The sequence below is a fragment of the Somniosus microcephalus genome, chromosome 2, assembly GCF_052327205.1.
Source record: "Somniosus microcephalus isolate GS21.2 chromosome 2, FLI_Smic_1.0, whole genome shotgun sequence".
Lineage (NCBI taxonomy): Eukaryota > Metazoa > Chordata > Chondrichthyes > Squaliformes > Somniosidae > Somniosus > Somniosus microcephalus.
In genome coordinates, this window is record NC_140988.1 from 165,230,620 (window position 1) to 165,257,268 (window position 26,649).

Consider the following 26,649-nt stretch of genomic DNA (forward strand, 5'->3'; position numbering starts at 1 on the left):
CAGGCAATCTCTACAGAAGGAGAAGGCAGTACATCTCATTCCCCACGACCAGAGACAAACAGGGTGAATGCTCATGTGGCTTTGCAAGGATAGCGGGCTTCCCCATGGTTCAGGGCGCCATTGACTGCACCCATGTGGCATTACATAAGAACATAAGAACATAAGAAATAGGAGCAGGAGTAGGCCAATCGGCCCCTCGAGCCTGCTCCACCATTCAATAAGATCATGGCTGATCTGATCCTAACCTCAAATCTTCTATCACTCTGCATCCACCCGAACCCATGTGATCTCCCGGGAGAGGCGAAAAACCAGATAAAGACCCAATGGCCAATTTGGGAGAAAAAAATCTGGGAAATTCCTCTCCGACCCATCTAGGCGATCAAAATTCTTCCAGGAGATCACTCTGTCCCTATATTTTCTACAGTACTTACCTTCTGTAAAGGCGGTCTCCACCCCAGCCAGGAACAGGAATAAAACCATCTCCTGAAATCTAACAGAATTAGAACACAGTAGGAGCAGAACAAGGCTACACGGCCCCTGGGCCCACTCCACTACCCACAGGGCCATGACCATTCCGAACCCAGACTCATGTCCAATTTCCTGCCCGCTCCCCGTAACCCTTAATTCCCTTTACTTCTAGGAAACTATCTATTTCTGTTTTAAATTTATTTAATGATGTAGCTTCCACAGCTTTCTGGGGCAGCAAATTCCACAAACCTACCACCCTCTGAGTGAAGAAGTTTCTCCTCATCTCAGTTTTGAATGAGCAGCCCCTTATTTTAAGATTATGCCCCCTAGTTCTAGTTTCACCCATCATTGGGAACATCCTCACCGCATCCACCCGATCAAGCCCCTTCACAATCTTATATGTTTCAATAAGATCGCCTCTCATTCTTCTGAACTCCAATGAGTAGAGTCCCAATCTACTCAACCTCTCCTCATATGACCACCCCCTCATCCCCGGGATTAACCGAGTGAACCTTCTTTGTACTGACTCGAGAGCAAGTATGTCTTTTCTTAAGTATGGACACCAAAACTGTATGCAGTATTCCAGGTGCGGCCTCACCAATACCTTGTACAACTGCAGCAATACCTCCCTGTTTTTATATTCCAACCCCCTAGCAATAAAAGCCAACATTCCATTGGCCTTCTTAATCACTTGCTGCACCTGCATACTAACTTTTTGAGTTTCGTGCACCAGGACCCCCAGATCCCTTTGTACTACAGTACTTTCCAGTTTCTTGCCATTAAGATAATAACTTGCTCTATGATTTTTCCTGCCAAAGTGCATAACCTCACACTTTCCAGTATTGTATTCCATCTGCCAAATCTCTGCCCACTTACTTAGCCTGTCTATGTCCCTTTGCAGGTTTTTTATGTCCTCCTCACTCACTACTTTCCGTCCCATCTTTGTATCATCTGCAAACTTTGATATGTTACACTCGGTCCCCTCCTCCAAATCGTTAATATAGATTGTAAAGAGTTGGGGACCCAGCACTGACCCCTGCGGAACACCACTAGTTACTGGTTGCCAATCTGAGAACGAACCATTTATCCCAACTCTCTGCTTTCTGTTAGAGAGCCAATCCTCCACCCACGCCAGAATATTACCCCCAATCCCGTGATTTTTTATCTTGAGCAATAATCTTTTGTGTGGCACCTTGTCAAATGCCTTTTGGAAGTCTAAATACACTACGTCCACTGGTTCCCCTTTATCCACCCTGTATGTTACTTCCTCAAAAAACTCAAGCAAATTTGTTAAACATGACTTCCCCTTCATGAAACCATGCTGAGTTTGCCCTATTAAATTATGTTTATCCAAATGTCCCGTTACTGTCTCCTTAATAATGAACTCTAACATTTTACCAACCACAGATGTTAGGCTAACAGGTCTATAGTTTCCAGCCTTCTGCCTACTACCCTTTTTAAATAAGGGTGTTACATTAGCAGTTTTCCAATCTGCCGGGACCTTTGCTGAGTCCAGTGAGTTTTGGAAAATTATTACCAATGCATCCACAATCCCTACCGCTACTTCCCTCAAGACCCTGGGATGCAAGCCATCAGGTCCAGGGGATTTATCCGCCTTGAGTCCCATTATTTTACCAAGTACCACTTCCTTAGTGATTTTAATTGTATTTAGTTCCTCCCCCCCTAGAGCCCCCTGTTTGTCCAGTGTTGGGATATTCTTAGTGTCCTCTACTGTAAAGACTGATACAAAATAATTGTTCAGTGTTTTTGCCATCTCCATGTTTCCCACCATTAATTTCCCGGTCTCATCCTCTAAGGGACCAACATTTACTTTAGCCACCCTTTTTCTTTTTATATAACTATAGAAACTTTTACTGTCTGTTTTTATATTTTTTGCTAATTTACTTTCATAATCTATCTTCCCTTTCTTAATCAATCTTTTTGTTATTTTTTGCTGTCTTTTAAAGACTTCCCAATCTTCCATCCTCCCACTAGATTTGGCTACCTTATATGCCCTTGTTTTTAGTCGGATACTATCCTTAATTACTTTACTTAGCCACGGATGGCTATCTTTTCTTTTACACCCTTTTTTCCTCAGTGGAATATATTTTTTTTGGAAGTTTGGGAGTTTGGGGTGGACCTGTAATCCCTGGTGGCAATGGCGGGCACCTCATCACAATGCAGAGGTGTTCTGTAACCACAAAGGCTACCACTCTCTGAACGTGCAGTTGGTGTGCGACCACAGACAGCGCATCCTCGCTGTCAATGCCTGCTATCTTGGCAGCAGCCATGATGCATTCATCCTGCAACAGACTGGTGTCTCAGCACTGTTGCACCCACCACATGAAGCTCGTGGCTGGCTGCTCAGAGACAAGGGTTATCCACTCGCCACCTGGCTGATGACACCCCTCCGCAACCCCAACACTCCTGCACAGCACGTACACAATGAGAGCCATGCCACCACCAGGAACCTGATCAAACAGACTAGTGGTGTGCTAAAGTAACAGTTCCGCTGCCTTGACCGCTCTGGAGGAACCCTGCAGCACTCCCCTGATCAAATCTCCGTTTTCATCGTTGTGTGCTGCATGCTGCACAACCTGGCCATTCTGAGGGCCTAGCCATTGCCACCAGGGATTACAGGTCCACCTCAGGAGGAGGAAGAGGGACAGGAGGAAGAGGAGGCAGAGGAGGAGGATGAAGAGGAGGAGGAGCAGCACCAATGTAGGAGGGAGCCACTCAATGTTGCTTCTGCAGGGCCCTTCATGAACACCTCATTACACAGCGTTCCAATAAATGAGATAGCACGTGGCATTTATGCAGCACAACCACATCATTACAGCCAGCTCGCAGCCCCTATGACTGGACAAAGCTCAAATAAGAAACATCACAAAATTTGCTATTGTGGCGGATCGCCACCTAAACGGGCGCAATCCACTTTTCCGTCCGTGGACAATAAATCGGGCACCTTGCCTTTAAGAAGCATGCTGCCTTTAAGGCATGACAAAGGAGCGGGCGTCACCCTCAGTGTGTACACAAAAGCGCGGGCGTCGCCCTCATTCTGTTTTCGGGTTTAGGAGAGAGAAGAGCTGGGGCAGCCATCTCTCAAGAGAATGTAATAAAAAGCCATGTGTTCCTCAGATCGGTTCGACCTCCATTCGTGTTCCGCGGCAGCCTCAACAATGGTGACCCCGACGCTCAGAATGTATTCCGAGCACTGCAATGGCGGACACGAACGCAGTTTCCGTGAAACTGCCGGAGTTTTGGGAAAACCAGCCCGAAGCCTGGTTCCTCCAAGCTGAGTCCCGATTCCGGCTGCGACACATCACCACAGATGGGACGAAGTACGACTACCTCGTCGCATCACTCGGTAGCTCCACAGTCACAAAGGTCTGGACAGCGCTGCAGAACTCACCAGAGGAGGGCAAGTATGCAAATCTTAAGGCCGCGCTCCTTAAAAAATTTACGACCTCGACATACCAGCGAAACTGCCGCGTCCTCGACCTTCCAGGCCTCGGTGATGCCTCACCGTCAGACCTCCTCTCCCACATGCTCTCACTCACCGACGAGAGCCCACCCGGCTCCCTCTTCGGCACACTGTTCATCCGCCAGCTACCTCCCAGCATCCGCCCAGCGATCGTGGCATCCGGCCTCACGGACCTAGAAGCCCTGGCCGACGAGGCCGACGAGCTGCTGTCCGCTCACTCCAGCCGTGACGTCGCTCCGGACCTGGCAGCCACAGCCTGGGCGCGCCCCTCACCGGCCACCACGCGGCCACAAGGCCCAGCCACGGGGCCCACGGGGCCTTCGCGCCCCACAAACCCGGGCTACTGTTACTACCACGCACGATTCGGTGCCAGGGCACAGCGGTGCACACCTCCCTGCTCCTTCAAGTCCGCCCCCGTACCAGCCCCCGTGATGGCCGTGGGCCACGCGGGCTCCCTGCTGTACGTCACGGATGACAAAACCGGCCGCCGGTTCCTGTGCGACACTGGAGCTCAGCACAGCATCATCCTGGCCCTCACCAACCCGACCTTCTCCGCGGAGGTCGCCAAACACGGGGTGGAACACTTCATCCCCACCACAGACCCCCCAGTGTACGCCCATGCCCGCAGGCTGGACCCGGCCAAACTGGAGATCGCGCGGACCGAGTTTGCCACTATGGAACAGCTCGGCATCATCCGCCACTCCAACAGTCCCTGGGTCCCCCCACTCCACATCGCCCCCAAACCAGGCGGGGGTTGGCGCCCCTGCGGGGATTACCGCCGCCTCAACGACGCCACCATCCCTGATCGGTACCCCGTGCCGCACATTCAGGACTTCTCGGCTAGACTGGCCGGCCGCTCAGTCTTTTCCAAAGTCGACCTGGTGCGCGGCTACCACCAAGTCCCCGTCCACCCCGCGGACGTCCCCAAGACGGCCGTAATCACCCCCTTCTGGCTTTTTGAGTTCCTGCGGATGCACTTCGGCCTCAAAAACGCGGCCCAGGCATTCCAACGGCTCATGGACTCGGTCCTTCGGGACCTGAAGTTCCTGTTCGTCTACCTGGACGACATCCTGGTAGCCAGTTCCTCCAAGCAGGAACACCTCGAACACCTTTGCATCCTGTTCGGGCACCTTAGCGACCACGGGCTCATCCTCAGCCCAGCCAAGTGTCAGTTTGGCCTGGGCAAGATCGACTTCCTCGGCCACCACATCACCCATGCTGGGGCCATTCCCCTGCCCACCAAGGTGCAGGCCGTCCAGCAATTTCCCCGCCCCACCACCATCAAAGGACTCCAGGAGTTCCTCGGGATGGTGAATTTCTACAACCGCTTCATCCCCAAAGCGGCGTCCCTCATGAGGCCCCTGTATGAAGCCCTCCGGGGCAGGAGCGGCAAGATGGCGGTCGAATGGACGGCAGACGTATCAGCCGCCTTCAACTCCACCAAGAACGTGCTCGCTGACGCCACCCTGCTTGCGCACCCACGGCCCAATGCCAGAGTAGCGCACACCACGGATGCCTCCGACCACGCGGTCAGCGCCGTGTACGAGCAGTGGGTCGACGGCGCCTGGCAACCACTTGCCTTCTTCAGCCGCCAACTACGCCCCCCGGAGGTCAAGTACAGCACCTTCGACCGCGAGCTCCTCGCGCTGTACCTGGCGGTCCGCCATTTTCGGTTTTTGCTGGAGGGCCACCCCTTCACTGCGTTTGTCGACCACAAACCCCTGACATTCGCAATGGCAAAGACAACCGACCCCTGGTCCGCCAGGCAGCAGTGCCAGCTCGCGGCAGTGTCCGAGTTCACCACGGACATCCAACACGTCTCCGGCCGAGACAACGTGGTAGCCAACTGCCTCTCCCGCCCCGCCATCCACGCCGCACACCTGGCAGTCGACTACGCTCAACTCGCAGCAGACCAGCCCACGGACCCTGATCTGCTCTCCACAGCTATCAAACTACCAGGGCTACGCCTGGCCAACGTCGCCTGCGGCCCGACCGCAGTCACGGTCAAGTGCGGCATATCCCTATCTCAACCTCGGCCCGTCATCCCAGCATCCTGGTGCCGCCGGGTATTTGAGATTCTCCACAACCTCTCCCACCCCGGCGCCCGTGCATCCATCAAATTGGTAGCCAACCGCTTTGTCTGGCGCAGCCTTCGCAAGGATGTGCGTACTTGGGCCAACTCCTGCCTAGCCTGCCAACGGGCCAAGGTGCAGCAACACACGAAAGCACCCCTCGAGGAGTTCACTGTCCCTTCACGTAGATTCGACCACATCCACGTGGACATCGTCGGGCCCCTGCCGCCGTCGTAAGGCCACACGCACTTGCTGACGATCGTCGACCGCACCACGCGCTGGCCCGAGGCAATTCCACTGACCTCTACCACCACCGCCGACATCGCCAGAGCCTTCGTCAGCACCTGGGTCGCACGGTTCGGCGTCCCCTCCGACATGACGTCGGACAGAGCTCCGCAATTTACCTCTGAACTCTGGACCGCCATCGCACGCAATCTCGGGGTGACCATTCACCGCACCACAGCGTACCACCCCCAAGCCAACGGACTGTGTGAGCGGTTCCACAGATCCTTGAAGGCATCTCTTCGAGCCAGCCTCCAGGACGGCGCCTGGACCGACCGACTCCCGTGGGTCCTCCTCGGCCTGCGCTCCGCGGTTAAAGAAGACCTCCACGCATCAGCAGCAGAGCTCGTGTACGGCCAGCCGCTGCGCGCACCCGACGAGTTCCTGCCCACTGCCACGACACCCTGGTCAGCCGACCAGCAACGCCACGACTTCGCCTCACCGGCGCTACAGTTCGCCCCGGTGCCCAGTGCCCGGCACGGCGAATCTACATCACACGTCCCGCTAAGCCTGCACCAGGCACGGTTCGTTTTCGTCCGGCACGATGCCCACCGTGGACCCCTTCAACCCCCGTACGATGGGCCCTACAAAGTGCTACAGGCTGGGGACAAATTTTTCGCCCTACAAGTGGGCGACAGGACTGAAAAAGTGTCGGTTGACTGACTCAAGCCAGCACACTCGGAGCCCGGTGAGCAGGTCCCAGTAGCTCGTCCACTGCCACGCGGCCGACCTGCCCTCAAGCCAGTACACCCGGCTGCTCCACGCCCGGCCGTTCCACGTCCACCGGTGTCCTAAAGAGCCGCTCCGGCCGGCCCATCAGACCGCCGCACCATCTCGTCCACACCTCCTAAGCGGATTCTGCGGGGAGCTGTGTGGCGGATCGCCACCTAAACGGGCGCAATCCACTTTTCCCTCCGTGGACAATAAATCGGGCACCTTGCCTTTAAGAAGCATGCTGCCTTTAAGGCATGACAAAGGAGCGGGCGTCGCCCTCAGTGTGTACACAAAAGTGCGGGCGTCGCCCTCATTCTGTTTTCGGGTTTAGGAGAGAGAAGAGCTGGGGCAGCCATCTCTCAAGAGAATGTAATAAAAAGCCATGTGTTCCTCAGATCGGTTCGGCCTCCATTCGTGTTCCGCGGCAGCCTCAACACCATGTCAAAATAAACATTTATTATTCTTCACAACTCTCTCTTATCAAACACAACCAATAATAAACAAGCACAACAATTTATGAACAAACACAACTGGTTCTTAGCAAACGGAACTATTTCTTACCAAACTCAACAATATATTGACAAACTCATCAAATTTTGTACACACCCCCCCCCCCCCCCATTTGCTATTAACATTTTATTCACTGGGCCTTCCTCAATGATCTCCCTCCCCTTTGCAATTCCCTCCTCCCAACCCAATTGCTACTCCATAATGTGGTCCCAGTGGCTACAACAAGGCTGCTTAGTCTGGGAGCCAAAGACTGCAGATGGCCTTGCAGTACACCCTCAACTAGCTCTGGGCCTGGACGACCTGGCTGCAGATTGTACCACCTCTGCATGGGCGGCAGCAGTCTGGGATGGCTGGGTTACAGGTTGCGGCAAGTGCAATGGGGAAGTGGCAGTGGTGGGAACAGGAATGTTGTCATCCTGAGAGAGGACAGCACCTTCCTGCTAGACCGACACACTGCCACTCCCCGGGGCAGAAACTCAGCATCTGAAGCAATCTGCTTGAGCACAGATTGCTGGCCTGCTGCGGCACTGTGAGAGTCCCGATGGACAGTAGGACCCAGCGATGATGGCAGCAGTCAGCGCTTGCGTGGCATCAATCTGAGACTAAATGAGAGCAGTCTGAGTTTGGATGCCACCAACCACTGACTCCATTCCAGCACTAAGCCGTTGTGTTGCCTCGGCCTGTGCTGCAATAGCTGCTGCCACCTCACCCATGACACGCGGCATGAGGTCTGGGTCCCCATGGTCTCTGTGAGTCAATCATTCTCATAAGTGCCAAGGATGGGCTCGAAGATTTGCACAGAGATGACAGCAATGCTGGAGATGGACTCCTCCACACTCCTAGCCAGTGCATCCATGCTCTCGGGCACCCTTGCCATTGCACCCATGAGCTCGGTGTGCATGCCCATCACCGGTGTGGTCATTGCCTCCACATCGAGGTCCTCATCTGAGTCCTGTGCAGCAGAACTCATGCACGCATTCACCCTTCGGGGAGATGGCCCCCGAGCTTCCCTTTCCCCATGGCATTGCTGCAGCCCACTGGATCCCAGAGCTTCACCCACATCAGAGCCATTTCCTCTGCTCCCCTCCAGCGACAGCGTGGCCCCATTATCGGATGTCACACCCTTGGGAGACACATGCAGTGAGGCTCCGGCTTGGTGTTCCTCCTGTTCTCCTACGTCGCTGCCACTGGGAGGCCGAGGGACAGGCTGGTCAGATGGTGGCTGATTATCTGAAAGCATTCAGGTACAAGAGGGTTTAACATCAGGGGCAAGAAGAGAGCAAGGAATAGAGACAGTATACTTAGATGTAAAGTGGGAAGGGCATGTGTTGTGAGGGAGCAGTGGTATGATAGAAGAGGGAGAGGTGATGAACATACCGTTGTTGTCCCCAAGGGGGCCGACCTCTCCAACTGCCACAGCGCCCACGACCTGGGCTGCGATGATGCTGCCCACTCGCTTCTCCAGCTGTTTAAAGGGGGTGCAGGTCCGCTTGACCTCCTCCCGTGCATTGCTGTTCCCTTCTGTTATGAGCAAGCTTGGCCTGCAAGAAAAAGGACAGCGTGTGAGTGAGTGTGCAGTCATGTTTTTGGTAGATGTGCCTACCATAGTTGAATAGCTGTTAATGTATGCAAGGTGTGAGATGTGGATGTAAGTTTTAGTGGATAGGCATAGTTGGTGGGTGAGTGTTGGGGATTTGGCAGTTTATACCGTCTGTGCACTGAGTGAGGTTGAGATGGTGACATGTAGAGGTTTTTGAAGCATGTACTCACCCTGACCACCCGAGTGAGGTCATTGAACTTCTTGCGGCACTGCGTATGAGTCCTTTGGACCAGGCTTCTGGCCAAGATGCAGTGGGCCACCTCCCTCCATACCCTTGTGAACTCCCGGGGCAATGGCCTCCTGCCAGTGTCTGGGAACATCACTGCCCGTTGGTGTTCCACAGCCGCAACCAAAGCCTCCAATGCCTGGTCGCTGAACCGGCGAGCTCTCTCCCTGGGTCTCTGATCAGCCATGAGATCTGTGGTTGACAGATTGCAGCTCCTTGCAGGCCCAGGTCACAAGCAGCAATGATCAGAATACAGCATGATTGAACCTCTCCTTTAAGAACTGGAAGGCGCCAGTCTGTCTGAATACTTGTAATTGACATCGCCTGAACTTGAGTAGCGCTCTGTGGTAGCACCCCGCTCCCCGATGTTAGCGCCCTAAGAGAAGTGTGTAGCACTTGATTTAGTGCTTCACTTCCCTCTAGGGGCGCTAAAACTGAATTTTGCAGTCACCACCACTAATTAGCACCGGCCACTAAAGTTTGCCCCCAGGCGATGTTTGCGCCCCAAAATGGTCAATACCGAATTTTTCCAAAAAAAGTTCTAACCATTATATTAGGAAAAAGAGGGGTGTCAGGAGCACTGTTGGCACCTTAAAAACTGAAAGCGGTGATATTATCAATGCTAATAAGGAAATGGGAGGACATAAGAACTTCAAAAATAGGAGCAGGAATAGGCCACTTGGCCCCTCGAGCCTGCTCCGCCATTCAATAAGATCATGGCTGATCCTGGGCTCAAAGCCATTTAACTACCCGCTCCCCATAACCATTCAGTCCCTTATCTTGCAAAAATCTGTCTATCTCCACCTTAAATGTATTTAATGACCCAGCCTCCACAGCTCTCTGCGGCAGAGAATTCCACAGATTTATTGTTGTGTATGTACCTTTAAGAGAATAACTGGTCTCAGACTGCAGTACCGGCAGTGACCACCCCTGTATAAAAGGCGCTAGAGAGCCTCTGTTTTGTTAGATTCGTTTATGCCTTTCACCAGTAAAGTTCTGTTTGTTTCTCTCCTGCTAGTCCATGTCTCAATCATTCACGGACTTAACACTGGCGACGAGTTAGAAACAAACTTACCTGCAACGCAACAGCAGCTCTGACGACGTGTTGAAGGTCGGAGCCAGAAGAAAGAAAAAAAAAATAGGCCATTGAAACTCGAGAAACGGGCGTCGACCGTCAATCATCGATTTCAAAACTTGCAGGAGAGACTGTCCAGAGCCAGGCGGGGTTCCTCGGTCCGTGGTTTCCCAGCTAATCGGGCTGGTGGCAGGTAGTGCTCTGATCCTTCCTGGGCTGCAACGGGGCCGGGCAGTGAGTCGGGAAGCAAGGAGAGAGAGAGAGAGGGTGGAGCATACAGGGCGCGGCCGGTGTTTCGAAGCTGGGCAGCGTTCAGACCTCAGAAGAGGGAGGGAAGTGTGCCAGAGGGTCCGCTCCACGACGGGAAGATAATAAAAGAAAAATAATTAATATTTAACGCGCAGGAAACCGTGGAAAGCAGCGCTAACAACAGCGGGGAAGAAGGAAAAGCGCGGGAGGCGCCATTTTGTTAAATCGGAGAAGAAGGCAAAGCGCGGGAGGCGCCATTTTAGATTTGCAAGATGCCGAAGACTGGCTGTATCACTGCTTTTAATAATACATTAGAGGACTGGACCACGTACGTGGAAAGAGTCGAGGTATATTTCGAGGCAAACGATATAGCGGAGGGGAAAAAGGCATCGGTATTGTTAAACTTAATGGGCGCTAGAACGTACGGCCTATTGCGGGACCTGATTTCTCCAGCCAAACCGAAGGCGAAGAGTTTTAACGAAATTGTTGCTGTTCTACAGGAGCACTTAAACCCTGCACCGCTGTTGATAGCAGAAAGATTTAAATTCCACAGGAGAACTCAGCACAAAGATGAGAGCAATGCTGAGTATCTTACGGAATTACGCAAGCTATCAAAGCACTGCCAGTTCGGAGCAGGACTGGCAGATACCCTACGGGACAAATTTGTCTGTGGACTCCTGAGTGAAGGAACACAGAAGAAGTTACTCGCAGAAAAGGAGCTGACGCTAGATAAGGCTTTCATCGTGGCAATATCGTATGAAGCAGCATCCAGGGGAGCTGCAGAAATTCAACAAAACCACAGGAATATGGCACCCACGAAATGACACGGGGATTTGCAAAGTGTTATCGCTGCGGCAGAACTAACCATGACCAGAAGGACTGCTGGTCCAAAGACAAAATATGCAGACAATGCGGAAAGATTGGACACATTGCACGAGTTTGTAGGTCTGGGAAGAAGACCAGCGACAACAAAAAGGCTACTAAGGAACCGTACAAGAAAGTACAAAAGATGACGGACAGTAGTTCCGAAGACCAGATGAGCGATAGTGAATCCGGAAACAGAAGACTAAGCTGTCTCAAACTTCACAATGTAATCGCAAAAGAGGATCACCGAACCATTTGGGTCACTCTCATGATAGCAGGGTCCCAAGTTTAAATGGAATTGGATACAGGATCAGCGCTAACTGTCATGAATCGACGAGACTACGAGCGGCTATTTTCACACATACCCTTGAGAGAGACATCCATTGTCTTGACGACGTATACGGGGCAAAAAGTATACCCCAGAGGAAAAATAAGGGTGCCTGTCGAATACAATGGCAAGAAAATACAGAAATTGTATCTCTACATACTGCCAAATGGTGGACCACCGTTATTGGGACGGGAATGGATCAGGAAGATAAACTTAGATTGGCATTCCATTCATACAATGACGGTGGACGGTAAAAAAGATGAAGACGTCACTCCTGGACGATTGTCAGCAATCTTAGCTAACGCCAAAGAGGTATTTCAACAAGAACTGGGCACGCTTAAAGGCGTAACCGCCTCGATAAAAATAGAAGAGAATGCAGTTCCCAAGTTTTTCAAAGCGAGACCGGTACCATATGCAATTCGCCCAGCCGTCGAGGCAGAGCTGGAGAATCTGGAGAAGGCAGGCGTGTTGTCTAAGGTCGACTGGAGCGAGTGGGCGACACCCATCGTTCGTGTCATGAAGAAAACGTTAACCAATAAGTCCGGAGAGCCAAGGAAGATTCGCATCTGTGGGGATTTCAAGGTGACGGTGAACCCTGTCCTTCGCACAGTACAATATCCTCTTCCAAGGATAGAAGACATCTTCGCCTCGCTGTCTGGAGGGAAGCGTTTTAAAAAAATTGACCTAGCACAAGCATATTTGCAGATGGAGGTTGAAGAGCCCTCTAGGAAGTATCTCACAATAAACACTCACAAAGGTCTTTACCAGTATCATCGATTGGTATTCGGAGTAGCATCAGCTCCGGCGATATGGCAAAGAGCGATGGAACAAGTCCTGCAAGGGATTCCAGGGACTCAGTGTTACTTGGACGACATCCTTGTAACAGGTGAAGATGACAGTGAACACCTTAACAACCTAGAACAGGTGCTCACTAGACTACGGGAACATGGGCTGCGAGCCAACCGCCCCAAGTGCGAATTTTTTAAGAAACAGATATCGTATTGTGGCCACGTGATTGATGAAGAGGGGTTACATAAGTCCCCTGACAAAATTGAAGCGGTTGTTAAGGCCCCAGCGCCTGAAAATGTGTCGCAGCTGAGGTCATTCCTCGGGTTGGTGAATTACTATCATAAGTTTTTGCCGAATTTGTCGACAATTCTGCACCCACTGTACGCCCTGCTACGAACGGGGGTAGCATGGAAATGGAGCGATGATTGTAGGCGTGCTTTTCAGAAGAGTAAGGACTTAATCATTTCAAAGGAAGTATTGGCTCACTACAACCCAGCACTGCCAATCAGGCTGGCGTGTGATGTGTCTCCCTACGGCATTGGGGCGGTACTGTCACATAAATTCCTTGATGGTTCGGAGAGGCCGATAGCTTTTGCGTCACGCTCGTTAACTTCTGCCGAGCGTAACTACGCCCAGATTGACAGAGAGGCCCTCAGCCTAGTGTGGGGGGTGAAGAAGTTCAATCACTACCTGCACGGTCAAAAATTTACTCCACTAACCGATCATCAACCTCTTGTCTCCATTTTCAACCCTCAGAAGGGCGTACCGATAATGACAGCACAACGGCTGCAGAGATGGTCCCTTTTCCTAGGGGCACACCAATATGACATCGAGTACAAAGGAACTAAACAGCATGGAAATGCTGATGGATTGTCACGTCTACCGTTGCCGACGGTGGAAGAAGAAGACCTTGCAGTGGATCCAATGGAGTTATTCCACTCGACCATAGTCGAATGTCTCCCTGTGACGAATGCAAACATAGAAAAGGAAACACGGAATGACCCGACACTATCACGGGTCTATGATTTAACGGTGAAGGGATGGCCAGCACATGGCGAACCACTGCTGCCAGCATTCTCGCCGAGAAGAGAACAGCTGTCAGTGTGCAGGGGAACCTTGATGTGTGGATCCAGAGTAGTAATTCCACCTAAGTTGACGGATAGAGTGCTCAATGAGCTTCATGAGGGTCATCTGGGAGGGGTAAAAATGAAGAGCTTAGCCAGAGCATTTGTGTGGTGGCCGGGAATCGATAGAGAAATCGAAGAGATGACCAAGAGCTGTGCAGGATGCCAGAAGATCCAAAACGCCCCACCACAAGCTCCTCTGCATCCATGGGAGTGTCCCTCATCTCCATGGCAAAGGGTGCACATTGATTTTGCTGGTCCCTTCATGGACTTGATGTTTTTAATTGCGGTGGATGCGCATTCAAAGTGGCCAGAGGTAATAAAAATGTCCTCAACCACCACGGAAAAAACTATCACAGTTTTACGAACCATATTCGCCAGGAATGGGCTGCCTGAACAGATTTGCTCTGACAATGGACCACAGTTTGTGTCTGAAGAGTTCCGGAGGTTCTTAAAGAACAATGGTGTTAAGCATTACACATCTGCCCCATATCATCCAGCCACTAATGGATTGGCCGAGAGGTTTGTCCAAACATTCAAGAAGGCTATCAAGGCAATGTGTAATGAAGATATACCCCTACAACACAAGGTGGACAACTTCTTGTTTGCCTACCGGAATGCGACACATGCGGTTACCAACCAAACTCCAGCCATGATGTTCTTCAATCGAAGACTACGATGCCGCTTGGATTTGGTTAAGCCAAACGTCCAAAGAGATGTGGAGAACAGGCAGTTTCAGAATATGAATGAAAGGCCGACCAGGAGTTTTAAGATAGGTCAACCAGTTTTGGCCTGGGACTACCGCACTGAGAAATGGCAGCCAGGAACGATTTGTACACGACAAGGACCTCTCATGTATACCGTGGACGTTGGGGAGAGCATTGTAAGATGACATGCTGACCAGATTCTAGAGTCACTGGAAAACGCCAACTCCACACCACGATCTGATACACCTGGTAATGAAATCGACGTTCCAATTGCAGCTACCGCAGACCCGGTAACATTGGAAGCAGATGAACCAAACAATGACATTGATTCCAACTCAACATTGCCAGAAGAACCTGATACCCCAAAGAGGCGTTATCCAGACAGAATCAGGAAGTCTCCTCAAAGACTGAACTTATAATTGCTTAAACTTAACCAATGTATCTAGCAACAATAATTGTGATTGTAATTCGTTATCATTAGTTGTTAAATGAATGTTATGTACTGTTTATCTAAAAGGGGAGGAATTGTTGTGTATGTACCTTTAAGAGAATAACTGGTCTCAGACTGCAGTACCGGCAGTGACCACCCCTGTATAAAAGGCGCTAGAGAGCCTCTGTTTTGTTAGATTCGTTTATGCCTTTCACCAGTAAAGTTCTGTTTGTTTCTCTCCTGCTAGTCCGTGTCTCAATCATACACGGACTTAACATTTATGACCCTCTGAGAGAAGAAATTCCTCCTCATCTCAGTTCTAAAAGGGTGACCCTTTGTTCTAAAACTGTGTCCCCGAGTTCTAGATTTCCCCACAAGGGGAAACATCCTCTCTGCATCTACCTTGTCGAGCCCCCTCAGTATCTTATATGTTTCAATAAGATCACCTCTCATCCTTCTAAATTCCAATGCGTATAGGCCCAGCCTGCTCAACCAATCCTCATAAGTCAACCCCCTCATCTCTGGAATTAACCTAGTGAATCATCACTGAACTGCCTCCAATGCAAGTATATCCTTCCTTAAATAAGGAGACCAAAATTATACACAGTACCCAAGGTGTGGTCTCACCAATACCCTGTACAGTTGTAGCAGGACTTCCCTGCTTTTACACTCCAACCCCCTTGAAATAAAGGCCAACATTCCATTTGCCTTTTTGATTATTTGCTGTCGCTGCATGCTGAATTTTGGTGTTTCATGCACAAGGAACCCCAGGTCCCTCTGAACTGTAGCATTTTGTAATCTGTCTCCATTTAAATAATAATTAGCTTTTTTATTTTTCCTGCCAAAGTGTATAACCTCGCACTTTCCCACATTATACTCTATCTGCCAAATGTTTGCCCACTCACTTAGCCTGTCTTTATCCCTTTGCAGATTCTTTGAGTCCTCTGCACAACTTGCTTTCCCACCCATCTTTGTATCATCTGCAAACTTGGCAACATTACACTCCATCCCTTCACCCAAGTTATTAATGTAGATTGTAAATAGTTGAGGCCCCAGCACCGATCCCTGTGGCATCCCACTAGTTACTGTTTGCCAACCGGAAAATGACCCATTTATCCTGACTCTCTACTTTCTGTTAGTTAGCCAATTCTCTATCCATGCTAATATATTACCCACAACTCCGTGAGCTCTTATCTTATGCAGTAACCTTTTATGTGACACCTTATCAAATGCCTTCTGGAAATCCAAATACACATCCACTGGCTCACCCTTATCCACCCTGCTCGTTACATCCTCAAGGAACTCCAGCAAATTTGTTAAACATGATTTCCCTTTCATAAAAACATGCTGACTCTGCTTAACTGCATTATGATTTTCCAAATGCCCTGCTACTGCTTCCTTAATGAAGGACTCCGGCATTTTCCCAATGACAGATATTAGGCTAACTGGTCTATAGTTTCCTGCTTTCTGTCTCCCTCCTTACTTAAATAGGGGTGTTGCATTTGCAGTTTTCCAATCCACTGGGACCTCTCCAGAGTCCAGGGGATTTTGGTACATTGCAACCAATGCATCCACTATCTCTGCAGCCACTTCTTTTAAGACCCTGGGATGCAGGCCATCTGGTCCAGGGGACTTGTCATCTTTTAGTCTCATTACTTCAACAAGTACCATTTCCCTAGTGATAGTGATTGTCTTTAGTTCCCCACTCCCTGTGGCCCCTTGATTATCTGTTTTTGGGATGTTGTTAGTGTCTTCTACTGTGAAAACAGATACAAAATATTTGTTCAGAGCCTCTGACATTTCCCCGTGCTCTATTATTAATTCCCCAGTCTCATCCTCTAAGGGACCAACGTTTACTTTAGTTACCCTCTTCCTTTTTATATACCTGTAGAAGCTCTTACTATCTGTTTTAATGTTTCTTGCCAGTTTTCTCTCATAATTCATCTTCTCTCTCTTCCTTGTTTTATTAGTCATCCTTTGCAGGTTTGTAAAAATGTCCCAATCCTCTGGTCTCCCACCAATCTTGGCAACATTGTATGCCTTTGTTTTCAATTTGATACCATCCTTTACTTCCTTAGTTAGCCATGGATTGAGCTCCCTTCTCTTAAAATCTTTCTTTCTCGCAGGAATATATTTTTTTGAGAGTTATGAAATATCTCCTTAAATGTCCGCCACTGCATTTCAACTGTCTTACCCTTTAATTTATTTTTCCAGTCCACTTTAGCCAGTTCTGCCCTCATGCCTTTGTAATTGCCTTTGCTTAAGATCAGGACACTGGTTTGAGATACAACTTTCTCACCCTCCAACTCAATTTGAAATTCAACCATGCTGTGATCACTCTTTCCTAGAGGATCCTTTACTATGAGATCATTTATTAATTCTGTCTCATGACACAGTACCAGATCCAAGATAGCCTGCTCCCTGATTGGTTTCATTACATACTGTTATAGAGTCATAGGCCTAGAAACTGGGTTGGTAGCGCCGGCGCTGAGCGCCTAAAGAGACCTAGAATTGGGGCGATGCCCTATGTTGGGGCGGATGCTATGAAGATAGTGACAACTCAGATATTGACTATACATTTAGCGCCTGCGCTAAGTGTTTGCGCGCGCCCGCGAGCGCAAGCAGTTCATGACGTCATTTCAGTGTGCAACGCCTTCTAGGAGTGCCTGAGCGCATATTGGGTGGCGCCCGGAGCCTTAGCGCCCAGCGCTATTAGTGACAGTTCGAGGGAGGGCTAACAGGCCCTTCTCGGAGTAGGGGGGCGCTATTTAAAGGGGACAGCACTAGTGCAGAATCTTCTGCCACTTGGCCTGCTCATTGCGATCATTGCTAGAGAGAGTTGGCGAGCTAATGTGGAGCGGAGTTCTGGGAATTTAGCTTTACAGTACTTGGGACCTTCAAACCTGTCCGAAGCACTTGCAGCACTACACCTAAAAGCCTTTTGACCAACTGGCATCGGAATGAGAGCTTGTTTGGAGGGCGACGGCCTCATCGCCCAACACTGTGAAGGGGCAGAGAGACGGCGGGAGAGAGGGCTGGGATTGGCCAGAAGGAGGAGGGGCAATGGAGGTCGGCCAATCCGACAGGAAGCTGCGAGGGTCTTTAGGCAGCAGGTGACAAGCCTTGCCATGTCGGAGGAGCAGTGTTTGGGAAGGCTCCGATTCTGGAGGGACATTGTTACTGATCTGTGCCACCTGCTTGGTCAGGATCTGCAGCCGCGTGAACGCTGCAGAACCTCTCTGTCTGTGATGGCTAAACTGACTGATGGCCTCCATTTTTATGCCAACGGATCCTTTCAGTCAGCCATTGGGGACATTGCGACTGTCGCTCAGGTTGCAGTCCACTGTTGCATCCGGCAAGTTACAGATGCCCTTTATAGGCGAAGGCGTCAATTCATTACCTTCCCTCGGACCCTGCACAAGCAGCCGGAGGGCGCGCAGGTTGTCGGTTCTATTGCGGACTTGCCCATGGTGCAGGGGGCGAGTGACAGCACACACGTGGCTTTGAGGGCGCCATGCCATCATCCTTAGGACTTCCGCAACCGCAAGGGGTTCCACTCCCTCAACATGCAGCTGGTCTGTGACCACCGCCAAATCATCATGGCAGTCACCGTGCATTTCCCAGGGTGCAGCCATAATGCCTTTATCCTGCGGTTGACCTCAGATTGTGACCTTATTGAGGGGCTGCCTCGAAGACAAGGCTGGCTTACTGGGGACAAGGGCTATCCTCTCTGGCCATGGCTGATGACAACACTCCGTGTGGCCAACACCCCAGCAGAAGAGCTGATCAACAGCGGCCATCAGGCGACCAGGCACAGTAAACAGCACACTATTGGTGTTGTCAAAAAGCGTTTCCAATGCCTGGAACATTCGGGGGGATCCCTGCAGTACTCGCCGCAGCAAGTGGGACACATCGTCGTCGTCTGCTGCATGCTCCACAACTTGGCGAATCGATGCACCCAGCCAATTCCAGCTGTCCCTCAACGACCAGCAGAGCAGGCGGAGGAGGAGGAGTATGAGGAGGAGGAGGAGGAAGAGGAAGATGGAAGGGCTGCTGAAAGTGGAAGGGCCATACGTCAGAGGCTCATCTGGACTCGTGTCGAGACCCCTGTGGCGGAATGATGAGAGTCTTAACTCATGCGCACTTTGGATGTTTGAGGGCCTCTGAATGCCAGCATCACTGAAACTAGTCACATGCACCATGCCACATTGAAACTTCTGTTTATTGGCACAAAAGTCTTTCATTACAGCTAAACAACGTAATGTCAACAGAAACCATAACTTTCAAAATAACTGAACTGTTCGGCAAAGCCGCAAAACTCAACAAACCTTCTGCAAATATAACAACAGGTGAGGGTGTCCTTGAATTTGGACAAACAAATGTCTCAGCACCTCCCTCTACAACTGGCCCCTTGAGGGAGAACGACTTCTCTTTCGCGCCCGGCCCCTTCCCTCCCTGTTGCTCCTACGTAATTGGACCCCAGTGGCAGCCTCAAGGCTGGGGGACGCCTGCTGACTGTCTGGAAGCGCAGAAGCCCCTGAGGGACGGCCTGGCCAACCTCTGGGCTTGGAGGGTGCGGACGCAGGATGCTTGATGTGACCATGGCTGGAAGCAGTGTGGCCTGCAGGTGGTGGCAGCTGCAATGCAGGCGTCCCAGCGCTGGCATGTGCAATGGTCTCCTGTCGAGAGAGGACACCTGCACCATGGTCAGATGACACACTGGCTATCTGAGGGGAGCGGCTCGGCTCATCCGCCACAATCGCATGCTCCACTGATTCCTGGCCTTGTATGGGACTGGAAGGGCCCGGGGTGATCCTAACTGATGCAGAGAGGGTGGCTACAGTGAGAGATCGCGTTGCGTCAATCTGGCTGTGGAGGAGCCCAGCATGTGACTGCATGGCAACAGTGAGGACCTGTGTGCCAGGTGCCAGTGCTTTGGAGAAGGCCTGGACAGTTCTTCCCATTGCTTCGGACAAGGCAGGTGCCGACCACTCCACTGCCTCGGACAAGCCCTGCACAGACCTTTCCAGTGATTGTCCGAAGCCCTGAACAGTCCTTTCCATAGCCGACTCAAAGCCGTGGACAGTCCTCTCCATTGTTGGGCCGAAGCCCTGGATAGTCCTGTCCATTGTTGCCCCGAAGCCCTGGATAGACCTGTCCATTGTTGCCCCGAACACCTGGAGAGTCCTGTCCATTGTTGCCCCAAAGCCCTGGAGAGTCCTCTTCATTGTTGCCCCGAAGTCCAACATACTCTTAGCCAATGAATCTATTGACTCAGGCATCTTCTCGACTGCAGCCATCAGCTCCGTGTGTCTGACCCGGGCCTGTTTGCTCATCTCAGCCAGGCGACGCACCTCATCTGCACTCTGTGCAGCAGTCATCACGACCTGCCTTGCCCTCTGGGGAGACGGTGGCCGAACTTGCCTATCCCCCGTGCGTTGCTGCATGCCGCTTGGTCCGGCAACTGGTTCATCCTCAGAGCCCCCCCCACTCCCCTCCAGGGGACTAATATCCCCAGTCTGTAGATGTGTCAGCTCCCCGGATTCTGCAACGGCTGGTCCGGATTCCTCCTGGTCCTCGCCTCCGGTGGCACTGGCACTGGCAGCTTCAGCGCGTTGAGCCCGAGTTGGTGCTGCTTCATCTGAAAGTGGGAGGTGGAAGAGTGGCTTTAGCAAAAGGACAGCTTTGCTGAAAGGCATGCCAGATTGCGGCAAGGCTCTGACATGGCTGCACACTGAGGATGCATGCTGGCGGGGGGACCAAGTGGAAGGCAACAGGTGAAAAAGGTAAGAGTCTTACCCTCGCTGTCGGTAATGGGGTCGGCAGATGCAGTGGTCACAGGACCAGACAGACGCCCTCCAAGTATCTGGTGCACTCTCTCCTCCAGATCCGTGAGAGTGACCACTTGTGGAGGTCCGCCACCGGTTCGACGCTGCTCCTTTTGGATCATCGTCAGCTTGGACTGCAGGGGAAAGAAGGGGAAGTTCTGTAACATGATGCCTTGAGACCTCATCGCATGCCCCCCATGGTGCAAGAGCCCTTACATGAGGCCTTGAGACCTCATCGCATGCCCCCCATGGTGCAAGAGCCCTTACATGAGGTCTTGAGACATCATCGCATGCCCCCCATGGTGCAAGAGCCCTTACATGAGGCCTTGAGACCTCATCGCATGCCCCCCATGGTGCAAGAGCCCTTACATGAGGCCTTGAGACATCTGTCCATGTGTGTGCCCAGATGTGCGGGTTAGGTTGATTGGCTATGATAAATTGACCCTTAGTGTTAGGGGGATTAAATAGGTGGGGTTACAGGGATAGGGTGGGATATGTGTTGGGGTTACGGGTTCGGGTGGGATATGTGTCGGTGCAGGCTCGATGGGCCGAAATGGCCTCTATCTGCACTGCGGGGTTTCTGTGATTCTGTGATTCTGTGAAAGGGCCATGGGTGCATGCTGACAGATGGCCATTGGGGCATCATTGCAGCAGGGTGCCCGAAGTCAGCTGCAGATGGAGGGAATCAGAAGTTTGCTAAACCATCACTCACCCTAACGATCCGTGTGAGGTCGTTGAATTTATTCCTGCACTGAACAGGGGTCCTGGTCACCATGCTGCTGGAGTTGACCCTCACAGCAACCTCCCTCCAAGATCGTCGGTAAGCCTTCTGATTCGGCCTCTTGCCATTATCCGGACACAGGACCTCTCGACGGCGTTCAACTGCAGCCACCAAGTGGTCCAGAGCCTCAGTGCTGAAGCGCTCTGCTCTCTGTCTAACCTTCTCCATGCTGAACAAGTTTGTAATGCCAGACAAGGGCGAGCGCCGATTCTGAGGCCTACAGGGCGTTGGGTGTTGAAGCTCAGGCTGACTGACCCACCCCTTTAAGAGCCGGCCGGCGCCTGGAGGTCTCGTGGTTTCCCGTAATTGAGATCGCCTGCGCTGCGCCCGTCCGCGTCGATATTGAGTAGCGCCTGAACTTTTGCGCCTTAAGAGCACCGTGCAATGGCTAAATTAGCGCCTCAATCCCCTTTGGGGGCGATGCAACCCAATATCTCGCCAGGCAGCGATAACTTTCGTCTGGCTATAAACTTAGCGCTCCGCCAGTTCTAACGCCTCAAGTGAGGCTATACCCAATTTCTAGGCCATAGAGTCATAGGGGGAGAAATTGGGTTGAGCCGCAAACGGGGCGCCAAGCTCGCCTGGGTGCCAGATTTTGCGCTGCGATCGGAGCAGCAGCGATCGCCGGAAATTGAGCTTGAGCGCCCCAAGAGGGACACGGGGCGAGGCTCGAGGCGCTCTGCGCCCCTCTTAGGGTGCTGAAACTGAATATTGCAGCGCAACGTGCCACAGCGCCACATGCTGCGGCACAGCACGCTGCGGTACTGCAGGCCTCCCTCCCATTCTTAAGGGGGAGGGGCCTGCACCAGCGTGATGAGCGATCACGAGTGCCGGCAAAAGAACCGGGCACCGAGGAGAAGTGCCGGGCTCTCGGAAAACAGCTGGCAATGCCGCGGGAGGAGAACAGGAGGCCGGGGACGGAGATGCTGGCAGGCGGCCGCCGAAAAAAACGGCCGCCCCGCACCTCCACCTTAATTTGCGCCACTGCCGCCACAGGTAGGCCCTGTGAACCGGGCGCGATTAGCGAGCGGCGCTACAGAGGCGGTCACTGCCACATATCGCGATCGGGGCGGCAGTGGGGCGCTGCGCACACCGATGACATCATCGGTGGCGGCACAGTGCAACAGGCTAACGCCGCCATTAGCGCCCCAGCTAAATATCGCGGGAGGCATGGTCAGTGGCACTAAAGCCACTGAGTGCCCTCTTTAGGCGCTAACTGGTGGTGCAGCCCACCGAATTTCTCCCCCATAGATTTATACAGCACAGAAAGAGGCCCTTCGGCCCATCGCGTCCGCGCCAGCCATCAAGCCCTGTCTAATCTAATCCCATTTTCCAGCATTTGGTCCGTAGCCTTGTATGCTATGGCATTTCAAGTGCTCATCCAAATGCTTCTTGAATGTTGTGAAGGTTCCTGCCTCTACCACCCTTTCAGGCAGTGAGTTCAAGATTCCAACCACCCTCTGTGTGAAAAAGTTCTTCCTCAAATCCCCTCTAAACCTCCTGCCCCTTACCTTGAATCTATGCCCCCTTGTTATTGACCCCTCTACAAAGGGAAAAAGTTCCTTTCTATCTACCCTATCTATGCCCCTCATAATTTTGTACACCTCAATCAGGTCCCCCCTCAGCCTTCTCTGCTCCAAGGAAAACAACCCCAGCCTGTCCAGCCTTTCTTCATAGCTGAAGCGCTCCAGCCCAGGTAACCTCCTGGAGAATCTCCTCTGCAACCTCTCCAAAGCAATCACATCCTTCCTATAGTGTGGCGACCAGAACTGCACACAGTATTCCAACTGTGGCCTAACCAGCGTTTAGTACAGTTCCATCATAACCTCCCTGCTCTTATATTCTATGCCTCGGCTAATGAAGGCAAGTATCCCATATGCCTTTTTAACCACCTTATCCACCTGTTCTGCTGCCTTCAGGGATCTATGTACATGCACACCAAGGTCCCTCTGATCCTTTGTCTTTCCTAGGGTCTTACCATTCATTGTGTATTGTAGAATTCGCAAAATTGAACATTGTCCTAGAAGGGTCTATTGGCAGAAAAGGCCTTAACTTTTAAAGACTGTTTTAAAAGAAGCCCAGAAAAAGGGACACACAAAATGGCCACCAGACCCCGTGACCAGCTTTTGGGGCACTTTAAAATGGTTCCTGCAGTCCCCAGACAGCTTTTGTGGTTTCAGCCCACAGTATGTTCTGGAAGGCAGTTTCAGGGAAAACGAAACCAGACAGCGCCCCATACATATAGATTGGATGCAGATCCGATCAGATTGGCCTGTCGATAAAGGCCATCAAAATGTTTACACAGACAAAGGGAAACAGTTTCATATTCATAGGGGGAACATCAAGAACCATTTAAGACATCAGAAGGACATTAAAAACAATACAGGGTCATTCCAGACCAGAGATGGCCGTTACCGGCCATCCCAAAGTAGTTTAAAACATAATAACTACCCCGCTGTGCTACAAGCCCACCAAAAGTTAAACAAAGGCTAACCTTGATTTGGCAGGAGGTAAGGGCCTCCACGAAAAAGTACAACTGGAGTCCCGGGGTAGCCATCGGTAGCTTTTTCAGGTAGCTTTTTCAGCCTGGAGCCTGTAGCTGGTAGCTGTTGAGCTAGTTTGCTCTTTCGAGAGCCGTGGAGGAACGTCGATACGGAGACCAGCCAAAATGGTGATTCGAGTCTGCGTCCCGCCCCGGGGTAACCATCGGGAGATCATCGACAAACCCCGGGCCGTTGACGAGACGAAGGACAGCAGCCCTTCAGAAGAAACCTATCTGAAAATGGTAAACCAGCTGGGATCAGCGAAGAAACCTATTTGACCATGATCAAATAGGGGGTCTCCGTCCACGCCGCCGTCCAGGCCCACCAGCATCCAGCCTATCCGTGACCTTCACCTAGAGGAAGAAGAGAGAGAGTCGCAGTCCGCAGCGTTGACCACATGGAGACAGGACGCCTGAGAGGATCAAAACGCAGACCTTTCAAAATCTTACACTTTCCAACTGGATTGGTGAGCATGTTTCTGGCCCCTCACAATCTGATCTAGATAGGCTTAGGGGGTGGGCATTTAAAGGGGTAATTAATTATGAGTTGTTGTCCCTCGATGTTCCGTGTGTTTTCCCCATTTCGTGATGACTTTTGTAAAGTATAATATGCCTGTATATATGTTGGTTAGTTCTGCATTATGATTTGTTTTTCCCTCCCATGTACCTTATTGGCTCACATTCAATTTGTTCCTTTATGCAATAAAGTTTCATTTTGTTTTCATTAAACCTGGTCTATAGAGTATTCTCTGCATTGTAGTTCCTGCCTCAAAGTCCAGTGTATAGAATCTAAGGGGGAGAGGGTCGAACCACTGGAAAGTTTACTGTGCAAGAGAGAGAGGCCTCTGGAGAGAGGGAGAGACCTCTGCGATCTAAGAACCCCTTACAGAAAATGGCGACCGCGGCAGGACACTGGCAGCAGGATTGCAATGTATTAGACCCAGGTTTAAATGGACGAAATGTTATGGATGAGAGGATAGTGGATTATGTTTTTGGCAAGTTAAATCTCACTAAGCAGTGGATTTCCGATCTCTTATGGGATGAGCATCCGGTAGACACAGCCATCAGGTGGACAGAGAGCAAAGAACATAAAAAGTCAGTCAAGAAGGCAGTGTGGCTGATGTGCTACAAAAGACAAGTCCAGATTTTGGACAGAGTCGTTGCAGCGCAGGCAGCCAAGATCACAACCCAGGCAGCAGAAATAGAGGAAAAGGCCATGGGTGGGGAAAAACTCATCACAGCGCTCCAAGCACTGAATCAGGAATGCCAAGTTGTAGCCAGCCAGCATCAGGCTAGAATAGAGTACCTGGAATGTCATGTTACTGAGGCAAAGATTCATGAAGCGAGGATACGGGAGAAAAACGCCCGCCTCGCACAACAGCTAAGAGCACAGGAGGAGAGAGTAGTAGAGGTTAAGGCAGCTTACAAGCTGGCCCTCGAGCACGGGTTTGAGAACGCAGACCATGGCCCCTGCCAAAAGACGATAGAAGACCTAAGAACGGCCTTGGTTAAGGCAAAAGGCATGGTATGCCTCGTAAGCCCAAAAGCAAGTCACATAAACTTTTTGAAGGAATCCAAAAACCCGCTTCCATGCAAAGTAGTTGTGGCGCCAGCCACTGAGCCCTCAGCGCCGCCAAGCTATAGTGAGGTTTGGCCCGAAGGGGGGGTGGTGGAAGAAAAGGAAGCCGCGGTGGAACAGGAGGAGGAACAACCCCTGGTAGTACAGCCGGAGCCGGCACCAATGTGTCCTACTCGGCACCAGAGGTATGGTCCCACCGACGCCAATGGCGCGGACGGACCCCACCTGAACCAGATCGTGCTGCCCCACAGTGCCCAACAACTCAGGGCGATGGTGAGCCACCTCCCAAAACTCACCGAGAAGGGAGATCCCTCAGTCCATTGCAGGGAGGTAGAGGAGACAGCCGCCTTCAATGATTGTGATGATCTTGAGCAGGCGAAGATGTTACTATTCTCCCTGGATAGCACAATCCTTCAGTGCCTCTCAGCAGGGAGCAAGAGGGGACAGAAAGGGTATGTGGAACTCAGGGATGAGGTCCTGGAAGTTCTGGGAGTGGACGAAGGTAATCCGTTCCTCCGTGTGGAAGGGACTGTGCAGCTAACTGGAGAACCCATGGGTTTTCGCAGAAAGGCTGTGGCCAGTGTATCGGCGCAGCTGTCCGGGCATGCCTGAACGGGCTGCAATGAACGGTGTTCAGCGGGTTCATTGGCTCCGCTGTCTGGTTGCCAACAGCCTGCCGCAGATAAAGGCCCAAGCCAAATCTTGGTTTGACACCCAAGGTCCCAGTGTCACGGAGGAGACGGTGCTCCAACAGCTCACCATTGCATACAAGAATTGAAGGAGTCAGGAGACACCTCCCTCTAAGGGAAAAGTGCATGAGGCAAATCCCGCAGCCCCAAGTAAAAAGGAGTGGCATCAGGAAGGGAATCGCCCTACCCAAGCGAAGCTCAATTGCTACAGGTGTGGGAAGGATGGACATTGGCGCAAGGACTGTAAAAATCCGTGGAAAGATAATAAGGGAAAATCTCCCACAGCCCAAGCCCAAGCCCAGACCACC